Below are 13,401 nucleotides of genomic sequence, written 5' to 3'. Positions count from 1 at the left end.
ATAATGTGTTCGCATATATAATTCGAATTAGTAACTTTACTGTAAATGATAACAGAAGCTACCCCTCCAACTCAAGACTAAAACCCAGCATATTCCAAAGACAGTAATGCATGCAAGAATATAACAGAAACAGAACCATGACTCTAGCTAGAGTATAACCAAACATCTGGAGCAGAAATCGAACAAGCTGAGCATTATTACGGAGAAGAGATAATATCCATGTACACATATCAGAACAGTGAAACGAACGGCTGACCATAACTTAAATATGAAAGTCGAATGACTTATACACATACATATCCAGGAGAAGAGACAAATGTACAAAATTATACAACTTCAAAGCCGAAGCGTAATCGGCACCAAAACCTTACAAGGCCCCCTGCTCTTGCAAATGAGCGGGCTAAAACCTAAGTACTAAAACTGAACTTAAACGTTTACTATCTCACGGAGTACATACGGTAGAAATCCCTTTACTGGGCAGTGGATACCATGGCGTGAAGCACCCTCCAGGATAAAAACCCGAAACCCTTCTAGGGCAGAGTCTGGAAAACCAACCTGGTAAGGGAAAGACAAAGTAAGACACCGCTTAAACAAGCGCATCCTTTTCCTCCACATTCCATATAGTTTAGTTGAGGACAACAAAAAATAAACATACCCGGAAGGTACTCGCACGCCATGTCGGGAAGGGGAGCTGCCTCACCTTCACAACCGACAGCACTCCACGTTCTCAACAACACAACCTGCAAACAACAATTTTCGTGTAGCGATGCTGACATTCTTGCATAAGAAAGAAAGTGAACTTAAGGAATAACAATGCAAGGAAAACGATCAGAGTAAATACAAATTCAACTGGCAGAAAGAAAAGCTGACCAAACCCCATGGGAGAGGAACTACCAGACCACCTCTGCAACATGCAGTAAGTGAAAGACCACCAGACTGCGGATCGGGCAGCCTTCAACCAAAGCAGAGGAACCCCAGCAGAGCGCTGGAACCAAAGGTAGCAAATGAGTTCCAAAACCTTGCAAGCGAGACTGAAAAGTCACCTGGAGCGATACTAGCCGTGCGATGGAATGGCTTGGATCTCCACCGTCGATGCGTCGGAGGATCCCGAAGTAAGCTGACACCTCTGCAATGTCCATTAAACCGACATTGCAGAGAGGTTAATAGACAGTGATTAAAGAGTTGTCTATAATGCGACTTTTTGGAGATTCCGGTGACGGAATCCGGCAGAAGAAATTCAGGTTAAATCTTGATTTGTTGCAGTTAAAATGGTTTTTTTACTGCATATTTGGATTCAGCACCCTGGAAAACCCCTGGGACGCTTTCATTGTGCAGAAACTAGCTATCAAACTTGCGATTCCAATAAATTCCTTCCGGATTTCGACCGGAAAAACCCACCAGAAAAGCTTTCAAAAAGTCGCGTTATAGACAACGGCGTGATTAAATGGGGTAAGCTCGAGGCGGAGGCTATACTGTCACGCTCCGGTTGAGAATATATTAAATGTAAACTGAGAAGTACTGTCCTAGCACCCCAATGTTAACTCAACTCAAACGACTGTAATCCAGCTGTCATATATTAGTTTAAAAACAATAAATGTTGTCCGGCGAGATTGATGTAAATAAATTTACATGTGTATATTCGCATGGTAAAGCATTATATTAATGTTTATAGTGATAAATGAATATCTTTCGGATTTTTATTTTTTTTGGGAGGTCTGACAAAGGTGAATGTTAATAAAAAACATTTCGGATTTTTGTTTTTTTTTGGGAGGTCTGACAAAGGTGAATGTTAATAAAAAATTATTATTATAATTAAATGTTTTTCAAAAATAAAAATATTTTTATTAATAAAATAATAAAAGGTGGTGGTGGTGGCAGTGGAGGATTTGTTTCACTATTATATTATATATAATTAAAAATGAAAGTCAAAAAATGTTTTATATTACTATTATTTTAATTGAAACAAGAATTTTTTGGAAAATCAATGATTTCATTTATTAGTTTCACTATTATACTACTTATTCAACAAATGTTATTTCATAAATGTTAGTTTTAAAAGGGGGGGCCAGTCCCCTTGCAGAATCAATATATTAGGCCATCTGTACAAATATTTACATATATTTATGTCACATCAATCACATCCATCAAATACACATATTGCTGCACAGCAGCTACACAAATTGTGGATCGAACTTGGGCGGGGAGCGAGTCAGCTGTCAGCCCCGCCATTGAACCATGCACTCGCGTGCAAATATTAGTTACAACACTTGATGTAACATCCTAACAATAATTTCATTCATATATATATATATAAATTTATTTATTTATTTATTTATATATTACTATTATCAACCTAGGTATAAATCCACAACCCAAATAGACATATTAATTATTGAAATGAATACAATATAAAGGTAAAGGTTTACTCTATTGAGATATTTGTACTCCAAGCTTTATTAAACATGTGGATAAGTGATCGTGGAGTGCTCTGCTATTACTACCACACTTAATTCACATTTAGTTATATGTGATTGGTTCCACATGAATCAATGCATGGCGGATAGCCTACCTAAGGCGTGGCTCCGATGTCCCATCCTGTCAGGCGTCTTAGCTCAAGACTCTTGATATCCTGCCCTCAATCCGACGGCGTGCACAGTCTCGAAAACTGATACCCTCCTTGACTTCACGCCCTCGAACCTCGGATGGCTCATTATTGCTCTTGCTTGGCCCTATTTCGTTGTTCTGCTATGGCTATGATTTCCTCCAGCGCTTTCTCGAATAGAAGGTTTGCCTTGGATTGCTAGAGGTTGAAAGGGACTCCATTTACTTACAGGTAAGGTTTGCATTTGGAGTTCTGGTTGATTTTAAAAGCTCGGTAATAAGAAATATAGAAACCCCACGGTTGTCTTGTTATAACCTATGCTAAGTCTTATCATTGTTTTGTAGGTATGGGCTCGGAGGAGTCGGGGTAGCCGACAACAACCAGCTCCCTGCCGCACCAAAGAAGAGGTATAAGGGTTTACCATAACCTTACAACTTGTTCACTTCAGAGTTATTATTGGTTTCTTTTCCTCTTATTCGCTCCATACTTAATTTAATAGTAACCCTCCTTGATCTCTACAAATTCCTTTTTGTGGCATGGAATGTCGCGATAATAGGTAAGAGCACTAAAACTCACTGTCTATTTTCTATTCGCCGGGAGGTTTCACCTAAATCAGCTATTACTAACACCTTACAGCCCTCTCGTGCAGGTAAACCCTGGTATGGAAATCTAAAGCTTTTGGTCTATAATTTCCAAGGTTGTATGGGCTTATACACTCCCGATTCTTTTACAGGTTGGCGTCCTAAACTTATAGGCTATGTATTCCTGTCGATACCAAGTTTTGCTGGCAAATTTTACTCTCTAGGGTTTTTAATTTACATTTTGCAAGCCAGACATTACTGTCCAGCTATCTCTGCAACAAGTTTGATTATCAATTACTGAATATGAACCTTGGTTTAACGATTGTAAGGGTGTTGAAATGTTATTGTTCTTAAGACTCGAAATTCTCTTTTAATGGCCTCACAAGCTATACAGCGTCGTTGGGGAATTATTCATGTACTGTTAAGTTAAATTCGAACTATTAGTTTTCTCTATTTGGTCACTATAATGGTTATTGTAATTATGCTAGCTAGCGGTTGGTGTTTGTTCATTTAGTTCGATGTATAATGCACATGTTTTAGTCTTGATGCAAGGGTTTCGTGCATTTCGGTTATATTCTGGGTTATCAAATTCTAGGTGTTGTGATCTTATTTTCACCTGCATCGTATTTTTGACTTAATTTTGATGTAAATGGATATGTTGAACTAGATGTGAGGCTTCGACGGAAATGCGTCGAAGTTCTTATTGTATACTGAACATTTTCATTTATCTTCGTTGTGAATTTTATGGGAAAAGTGCTATTCCAAGATATTACAGTCAATTAGGTATATGATTACATTGATAGATTTTATTTCTTTCTTTCATCGAAAGGAATAGGGTTTGACATGTAATCAATTATTCGAAATATATTTCCATAATCTGTTGAGAAGGATTTGTATAGATTTGTATATCCAATTCATTAGGGTAAAACTCTGCACAGAGGTGATCCCTCTATTTTTGTTTCTTTGTTTAATTTGTTTATTTATTCTGTAAGCTAGAAATAACTTCTAAAATTCATCATTCTCAATAGTATTCTAAGGTTTGATTTATATATCTATTGGTCATTAAGTCATAATAACTACTTTGTTTTTGTTTCTTTGTTTAATTTGTTTACTTATTCTGTAAGCAAGAAATAACTTCTAAAATTCATCATTCTCAATAGTATTCTAAGGTTTGATTTATACATCTATTGGTCATTGAGTCATAATAACTACAGTTTGACATTCATAATATACTCGCATACTACATATTTAATATCTGATATTTCTAAAATCATGTAAATAGACTAACTCAAAAACTAAGACTCTCCATATTATGTACTTGTTACCATGCAAGCAATAATGATAAAATAATACTTTCCAGAAAGTCTCCCTTCGTCAGTACTAATGGCCTCAGGACTATTGTCCAGCCTTCAATTTGTACTCAGCTCCAGTAGCCTCTTTTGCTCTATGCCCCTCACTATATTACCTCTCTCATTACCTCTCTCAGGGAGAGGGTAACCACTTCTTGGCAACTGTTCTTTTAAATGAATAAACTGTTCTATTTAAAGTATTACCACCTATAATTTAGGTAATTTTCACATGCGTTTCTTGGTTCCTTCCAATAACAGTTCATATTCCTTATCAAATTAAATAACATTTTAAAATACCCTTTTTGTGAAAACAATCATAATAAACCTCGTGGAATTTTATGAGACTTGGGGGTGTTACACTTGAACCTATATAACTCGCAAAACAAATTGTTCACCAAACCATTATTTTAATTTTGATAAAAGTTATCATTAATAATATTATTATTTTTAATTTATAAATTAAATATTTTTACTTGGTTATATATAAACGTTTATTAATTAATATTTACAAATTAAATAATTCTTACTGATAATTAAATAATAAATTATTCACTTATATGCTAACAGATTTAACTTAATTTAACATCCCTATCTTATTTATAGAATAATTTATTTATTTTAATTTAATTTAAAATCATAGGTCATCTCCCTAAGTAGAGTAGCTAATTTGAAAATAACACCATTGTGAAGTGTGTGTATATATATATATATATATATATAATCGTTTATCACATTTCCAAGATAAAATTAGCCATGGAAAAAATAATGTGCTCAATAAACTAATGAGGTGTCTAGTTCACCACATGAGAGCCATTCACCACAACTGAATTTTTTTTTAAAGGAATCATTTTTCACAACTAGTAAATTTTAAAGTGGATGACTTATTATAAAAATAATGATGTAGATTAACTAATATACTAATTAAATAATCTATAAATAAATGAAAATATTTAAAATATTTATTTTAATTATGGATAGAGCAAGTAGTGAGAGGAATCAAATTTCTTAAGATGTAAATATTTTTGAAGTGTAAAACTTAAAAAAACACTGTTTAGACTTCACTAGATTTGATGTATATAATTTTCATTATTTAAATTGTATTTTTGAATGTACAAATAGATTTAATGATTGGAAAACCTTATTCGACATTTGAATTGTGTAGACCACACAACTCAACTTTCTTGTTTTCAATTTTTTTTAAACCATATATAATATATATCTAGTTGAGATTGAGTATTTTACTTAATATGGTCATCAAAATAGTTTATTTCTGGACCTTGCCAGCATTGATTATCTTTTTCTTATTAATATTACTTAATTCGTAATATTACAATATTTTATCTATAACCCACATTCAATTTTATTATTATTCTTATTATATTTTTAAAAATGACATTAATTTTATATTAAGAATTGATTGAGTACACCTCTATCTTATTACTCTTATCACAAAATAATCGAATTTTTTTACTTTCAATTACTTTTTTTTGGGGGCATTAAAACATTTTATTTAACATTTCCTTCCTATAAATACAAAACTTATATTGAAATAAATTAGTTACCATGTATATAGATTTTACATTGAGATATTTTAGAAAAGTACAAGAATTATGTATCTGGCTAGCATTAAAAAGTGAAAATTAAATTATTTCACATGGACGTTAAATTTATTTATTTATTCTAAAGACATCTCCTTGATATTTTTAATTAAAATGTTAATAACTAATTGCTCAACAATTCAACAGGGCCTCCACACACCACTAATAAATCTCTTACTCTTAGTAAATCAGGTTCTTCGTCTCCATCGGCCGGTTCTGTCAACAGATCCCCATTTTAATGAAGAGGTCGTGGATGTTCCAGGCTACAGAATCCCCTCTACAAGCGTTATGTTTGTCAACATATGGGGTCTTGCACATCACCCAAATTGTGGGACCAGCCTTTCGGATTCAGGCCGGAAAGATTCGAGGACGGATCGAAAACCAATATAAATATCGGCGGGAATGGCTTCATATTCCTGCCCCTCTCCTCTGCGAGGAGGAAGTGCCCAACGGCGAACATGGCGGACGTTAAGTCGCACCACGTTGTAGCCCTTCTTGCGCAGGCGTTCGACTAGTCTCTTCCAGAGGGCCAGGTCGATTTTAACATGAAGGATTTGGAGTTTCTAGCCCCATGAAGTTCCGGTTACTTGCATTCCTTACACCTAGACCAGGTGATGGGGCTCACAATGCTGGCAATGTGCGGTGAATGTTTCATTCCAATATGTCCAAAAGTTGGACATGGTACTAAAGGTTTTGTGCCACCCATTTGGGTTACTATGTCATATCTCATGGAGTGAGTGAGTCTGGGTTTATGGATGTGTATTATTTGTTGCATTAGATGTATTCTAATCATGTATATTAGAGTGATCATAATCAAATACATCATCATTTTATATATTTTTTATATATTTTGATATGACAAGTAGCATTATAATAACCACTTTCTATGTTTTAATTTTAAAATTCAATATTTTTTTCTATTTTAAAGACATTTTCTATACGTATAAATATTTCGTTTTCTATATCTATAAATATTAATGAAATTAATAATTTTTAAAGGTTACGATATTATTTTATTATTAAAAATAAAATGACTGTTTCAAATTTTTGGAGGATGACCATTTCAATTTGTCTTTTTAGCCATTATGCCATATGACCCCTTCAAGTTTTCTATTTCATTTTCTATCCTATTTTAAGGTTATTTATCTATATATATATATATATATATATATATATATATATATATATATATATATATATATTATATCGTTTTGATTTTTAAAATGGGGATTTTTATTTTGTGTTTCAAGAATATGTCATAAAAATAATTTTAGTCGATTTCAATAGAATCTAAATAATTTGTATGATTTTTATTTTGTGTTTCAAGAATATGTCATAAAAAATAATTTTAGTCGATTTCAATAGAATCTAAATAATTTGTATGATTGATGAAGCATTAACTTTTATTATATTCGTAGAAAAGAATGTATCATAATCATCAATATTTTATAGAGAGAATGGATAGATTTGTAAATTCAATAATTTATAGTCTAAAGCTTACAAATCTATGTTTCATAGATTTCCTACATGGAAATTAGAAATAAGGAAGAAACATACATATATCCTTGTGCCAAGGGATTTTTCACAATAGTGTTTGACTTATTTGAGGACAAAGATTGAAACTTGAACTTTTGTCAACGGTTCTAGGGAAACCTTGGTCAATGGTTCTAGGGAAACTTTGATCTCTACATGAAACCCTAGACTCCAATTTTTGACCCCTCTTTGAACTCCTTCTCCACGATGCTCATCTAGGTAAGCTTGCTTAACCTCCCTCTACATTTATAATTTTCTAAGAGATAGTGGAAATGCTTTAGTTGTATTTCATTTGAAATTCATTAGGTGAAGTGCTAGTGTATTGCAACATATGCATGCATGTGTATACATGGACTTCAGTAAGGAAATTTTAGCAAACATCAAATTTTGAAGGATATGTTTCGAGTTAAAAGTTGGATTGTGATCAAGTCCCTTTTAGATGAAAGGCATGCTTTGTAACATAACACATTGCTACCCATTGCATCAAAGTCTCAAAGGTATGGTCGTCAAGGAAATCTTATCACAACCAATGGTGCAATGGAGTAATGGAAGCCCATCATCTAATCAACAAGGATCCATTGATGTCCTCCTAGATCCCCTCTCTAAAGCTATCCTAGATGGTTGCTTTGTCTTTGGAACCTCATGCTGATGTCATTGCATCAAGGGGTAGGCATTCTCCCTAGGTTAGAATATAATCAGGTCAAAGTATTGACTAGGGGCCACAAAATGTGGCTAGGGAGAATGACCCAGAGAGAATCAAGTCCCAAAGTGCTCCCCAAATGGGTGAGTGAGTGCCTCTAGCATTAGACAAGAAATTTACCATTCAATTAACATGTAGGAATGGTAATATCCCAGGGTTTCACCATAGGTCATAGGTGTTGACTAGGTTCCAAGTGACAACTTGGATAATTGGTGAATTGTTCCAAGTGATGACTTGTTGAGAATGATGTTGATGCATGATGCTTTCCATAGGTAGTGGATTGACACATCAACATAGATAGCTTATTCAACGACAATCATTCCCTCTAGGTCAAGAATTAGGGAGAATGGTCCGACAAAGGAAAGTCATTCTTCTTGTGTCAATTATGTTGACTAGAATTAGGAAGAACTATCCTAGAGGCCTAGAATCACTCAGTTGAGTGGGTGCCCTTTAGCATCAGTCTCAAACTCTCTAGAGAGGTTGAGTGAGCACATTTAGCATTAGGCCCATAATTACTCATGAAGAGTGAGGTCTTTGGAGATTCACCACAAGTCAAAGATATTAAATAGATTGATGGTTAACCAAGACTAGTCTAGGTCAAGAGTATCGACCAGGATGATGGTGATGATACACCATAGGTCCGAGGTACTGACTAGAATTATGATGACTAGTTGATGCAAATGATGTATCATGGGTCAGAAGTACTGACCGAGATTATGGTGATAATACAACATAGGTCAGAGGTACTGACCATAGTTATGGTAACAAAGTGATGTTGATTTACTGTGAGTCAGAGTTGTTGACTAGGATTATGGTAATAGAATGATGTTAATGTTGATGATAAATGATGAACCTTTTCTTAGAGAAATTTGTCAATAAGAGAACATCTGGTGTTGGGTGTGTTATTTTTTATTTTATGTGGACCCAAGGATGGGGGGCAAACCTAAATATGGTGGGCAAACCTACCCATGTTTTTGTGCATGGTTTTTGGGCATGGTGGTTTTTTCCCATGGTATTTGTAGATCTGGTCAAGGGAACTACAAGTATGTTCTAATCCAGGGTTAGTGGATTGGGGTTTATGAATACTTCGACATGTATATATATGTATTATAACATTAAAAGGAATATAATGAAAAATCAATATGGTATTCCTGGTTTTGGGATCCAGGGGAATTTTTTTGTGTATATGTAATGTTTCAAACTAGAAACTATAGTGAATATCAATAAATACACTAAATCGCAGCCAAGAATTCTCACACATGCAGGCACAAATTTGAATTAACAACCATATAACTGAGCCATTTTATTGATTTTAAAGTTGTAACTGAATATAATGGAGTGAATATGTATAAATTGGACTTGCTACTGCAAGCATGAAATACCCAGGTGGGAAACTAAGTGAAATCTCCAACTGAAATGACTCGATCTATCCAAACGCATTGCCCATAAATTGTTGTTGTTGTTGTTGCTGCTAGAGGCAAACTGTGAAATGAACACTTGATACCACTCCAAAATTTCTGAAAATTAGAGGGAGGCTCTTCACACCCCAACCAATAAAACCCATAAATATTTTGAGCTAATTCTAGTTGACCCAGATGCCCAAAATAATGCGAAAATCCTTGTTAAACCAACAATTCACCTTGCTATAAGAATGAGGATATCGGGCTTGAATATCGCCCAATTTTTTTTGTAAAATTAACTAGAGTCTCCTCTCACCAAACCCACAAAAATCGAGAAAAATCTCAAGCTGAATCCACCAGTCACTGAAACCCCAAAATTAGTGTGCAACCCTTCACAGTCTACTAGTGAGCTACAAAAATCAAACTGCTACAAGAATGCACAATTTCCCCAAAGGGAAACTCCTCCAAATCCCAACAAAAGTCCTTCCTCAAACTTTCATCCAAAATAAGCTCTAATACCCGAAAAAACACTACTGCTCAACCCCTGCAAAATAGCTAGAAATCCAACCCACAATAGTTGATCCTCCAATGAGCAATTTGAACAACCTCTATGCCCAAGGAGTGGAAAACTGAGTGAATACCTGCAATAAAGCTCTGTGGAAATCCTGAATTGGACTCCCCAAATTACCTCACTACGGAGACACTCGAATTTCTCCGAAATGAGGGTGGAATTCTGCTTGGAAATTCCTTGTGCTAAACAACACTGGTTGACTTGGCTAAGAAGCTCAAGAAAACTCTCCAATTCTGAAATGAAATGCCAAATAGAATGATCAAAATGAGGATCTAGCCTTCCTTTTATTATTTCTTTCCCTTCCTCACACCATGGGTCGATTTCTCTTGCACTATGCTTTGATACTATGGTTTGATTCTTCTCATGGTTCGATTTCCATTTTGGTAACCTCCACAACTTATCTTTACTTTAATTTTTCTTTTATCCTAAGTTTGGCCTTCTTTTCTCTCCAAAAATTATATTGAGCCATCATAACCCATTTTCCTAAGTTTATTTTCCAAAAATATTTATTATTTGCCAAAATTGTAAAATTGAGAATTTCCCTTAACAAAATTATTAATTATTGGGGACATGACAATCCTCCCCGCCAAAAATTGCTTGTCCTCAAGCAATGCTTGAACAAGTGCCCTCTTTGACTGTTGATCACCATTGTAACCACGAATAATACCAGGGTCCCAAATGTGCCACTGAGTCATCCCCAATCTCAACACTGTCTTGACATGAAGGAATCCCTCGATACTAGGATCCCAAGCCATCTTGATCAATGTGAATCAAACCTTACTCCATTAGTTGTCCAACTAGATACAGGTACCAAAATCCCTCTGCATACTATCAATAAGTAGAGCATCGTGATAATGTAGGACTCTGTCCAACTCCCCATGAAGTTGCCCTACCGAGTAGTCCACCTCATGCACTCCAAGAGTAAACTCTTGATGACACAACACAATCCCTGTGGGGATGAATTCTTTCCTGCATGAACTTCCCCTAGTATCCTCCCGCCAACCAACCTGCCATGATGAGGAAGTCTCCCATGCTATCAGCGAGTTGCTAAAGCCTCAGGGAATATTTGAGTGATCTCCTCCTATAGTAGCCAGCTCTTCCCTAAAGGTCGTTGAGCGGTAAAGTAATATGATGTCCGGGTCCCATGCCCATCACAGAAAGAAACTGTCCTGCTGACCCTGTAACACTCTGGTCATGACTAACTGCCTACTATGCTCGTACCAGAACCTCCTCTCCTGTAACTCTCGACCATAATATATGTGATGATTGAGGCTAAGCTCAACCTACTAATATGACTCAACAACGCTCACGCCTATCACTCCATGGCTGGCCCTAATCTTGAACAACCACATACCTCACCATATGATGAAGACCTCGGTGATCCCCCATGTCTTAACCTGATAATGAACCAGATCACCTACTATTTGGATTTTACTCACTAAGTAATGGAGTGTCCCACCAATCAACTGGATCTTTGGATCCAATAACCTGGAAGTCCACAACTCCCAATCCTCACTGCCTGCTACTGTGACATGATGTTAGCTGTTGGGACCCCTTTGTGCCTCGTCTCTGACCCTTGTATGTATCCAATGGATGGGCATCCAAATTAAGAATTTGTCCCACGTCTGACAAACTATTCTACTCCTACCAAACCACACAGCGAAATTTGTTATCCCATCTCCTGATGATGTACCTAGTTACTTCCTGGAACCTAGGCATCCTCCTGCTAATGAGGACTATCATCCCCTATACCTCATGCTCACATAAAACCTTGGGTTGTCCCACCGAAAGTGCACCCTGCAACTCACTCACGGTCACCTCCCTAAGTGTGAACTTAGGGGTGGAGCATATGCTACCTCTGTAGAAAACCATGCACTCGCAAAGCCTGTACCTATCAGCTCGTGCCCTGATCAAATGCCACCATTGAGAAGTCTCTCTCAAGATACTTTGTGTCCCAACTAACTGTCTCGAGTGAGCCTCTTGCATCTTGCTGCTCGCGATGAAGGAATCAAGGGAAAACACCCAACTCTGTTGCACATGCAAACAATGTGGCAGTGAGACATGCATGGAAGTGCCCCTGAATATCATCCAATGATGCTCATCAGTGTCCCCATCGATTCTCTCTTTATCTCTTAGACCAATTGGTTTTTTCAGTAGCTTCCTCTCACTAGATATGTTAAGCGATGATGGTATCCCCTCATAATTGAATTCTCCATTGAATTTTCCACTTAAATATTTTCCTAGACACATTAATAAAATGCAAATATTTTCTTAGACACATGGAAGCATCTGATAAGGCCATGTGTAAAGCATTCCATGTAGAAACAATGGTCATTTCATCCCAAGAAGGATTTCTCAAGCAAAACTTAGGTCTCAACATTTAAAAAGGGTCAAGATCCGAGAACTAATGGAGTCTGAAAGACAAAATATTTCAAGAGATTTGTCAGAAAAATTTTCGTCCCACTGTGGGGCTTCACATAAGCTAAAACACTTGAGAAGTGAATGGGTTAGAGTGATATTGACATAAAAATTTCCAGGAAAATATCCATAATTTGTCAAGAAAATGTTCGTCCCATTGTGGGATGATTAGGAAGTGAATGTGGAAGGGTCAACTTGAGAAACGAGAGCCAGTATGGGACAAATATTGTTAATTAACAAATAAGATTCTGTCACACCTTAGGGTTTTGCCAAAACAATTCCAATAAAAGAGATCACTATCTGAGATATTCATGTCTCAAGAGATGGGAACAAGAACTGTTAATCGACAACACGCTTAAAAACTTAGGAATTTTTTGTTTTGTTGAAGATTTTATAAGTGATTTGTCTATGAAATATGTACAAGGTGGAAATCCATCACAATTTTACAAAGAGAAAATTATATATATAAGTAGGATATGCAAACTTAAAAGGGTCCCCATTTTTTATGGATTAATTACAAAATGGGGGATTGCTATTTTACTACAATACAACCCGAAACTAAATTATTAATCTCTTAATCTATCTATGTATTGTTCTTACCCAATGAGGACCACCACCACTATACCAACAAAATATGTATTTAATAAAT

The 13,401-nt window shown here is 35.7% G+C and overlaps 1 long non-coding RNA gene across 2 annotated transcripts; it reads right to left on the bottom strand.

Moving 5' to 3' along the window:
- Nucleotides 1-233: 233 nt before the first annotated feature.
- Nucleotides 234-1,173, bottom strand: LOC149253668 (uncharacterized). Of its 2 annotated transcripts, none has more exons than XR_016266225.1 (3): nucleotides 842-1,173; nucleotides 656-740; nucleotides 234-555 (listed from the first exon to the last, which is right to left on the bottom strand). It is a non-coding gene; the product is annotated as an uncharacterized LOC149253668 (long non-coding RNA). The 2 variants fall into 2 exon arrangements; XR_016266226.1 differs by having other exon boundaries at nucleotides 895-1,173.
- Nucleotides 1,174-13,401: the final 12,228 nt, after the last annotated feature.

This window comes from Pinus tabuliformis, chromosome 7, assembly GCF_031772625.1.
Source record: "Pinus tabuliformis cultivar Carrire ecotype Pingquan chromosome 7, CPIR1, whole genome shotgun sequence".
In the NCBI taxonomy this organism is placed as follows: Eukaryota; Viridiplantae; Streptophyta; class Pinopsida; order Pinales; family Pinaceae; genus Pinus; species Pinus tabuliformis.
This window is presented reverse-complemented; position numbering and strand designations above follow the sequence as displayed.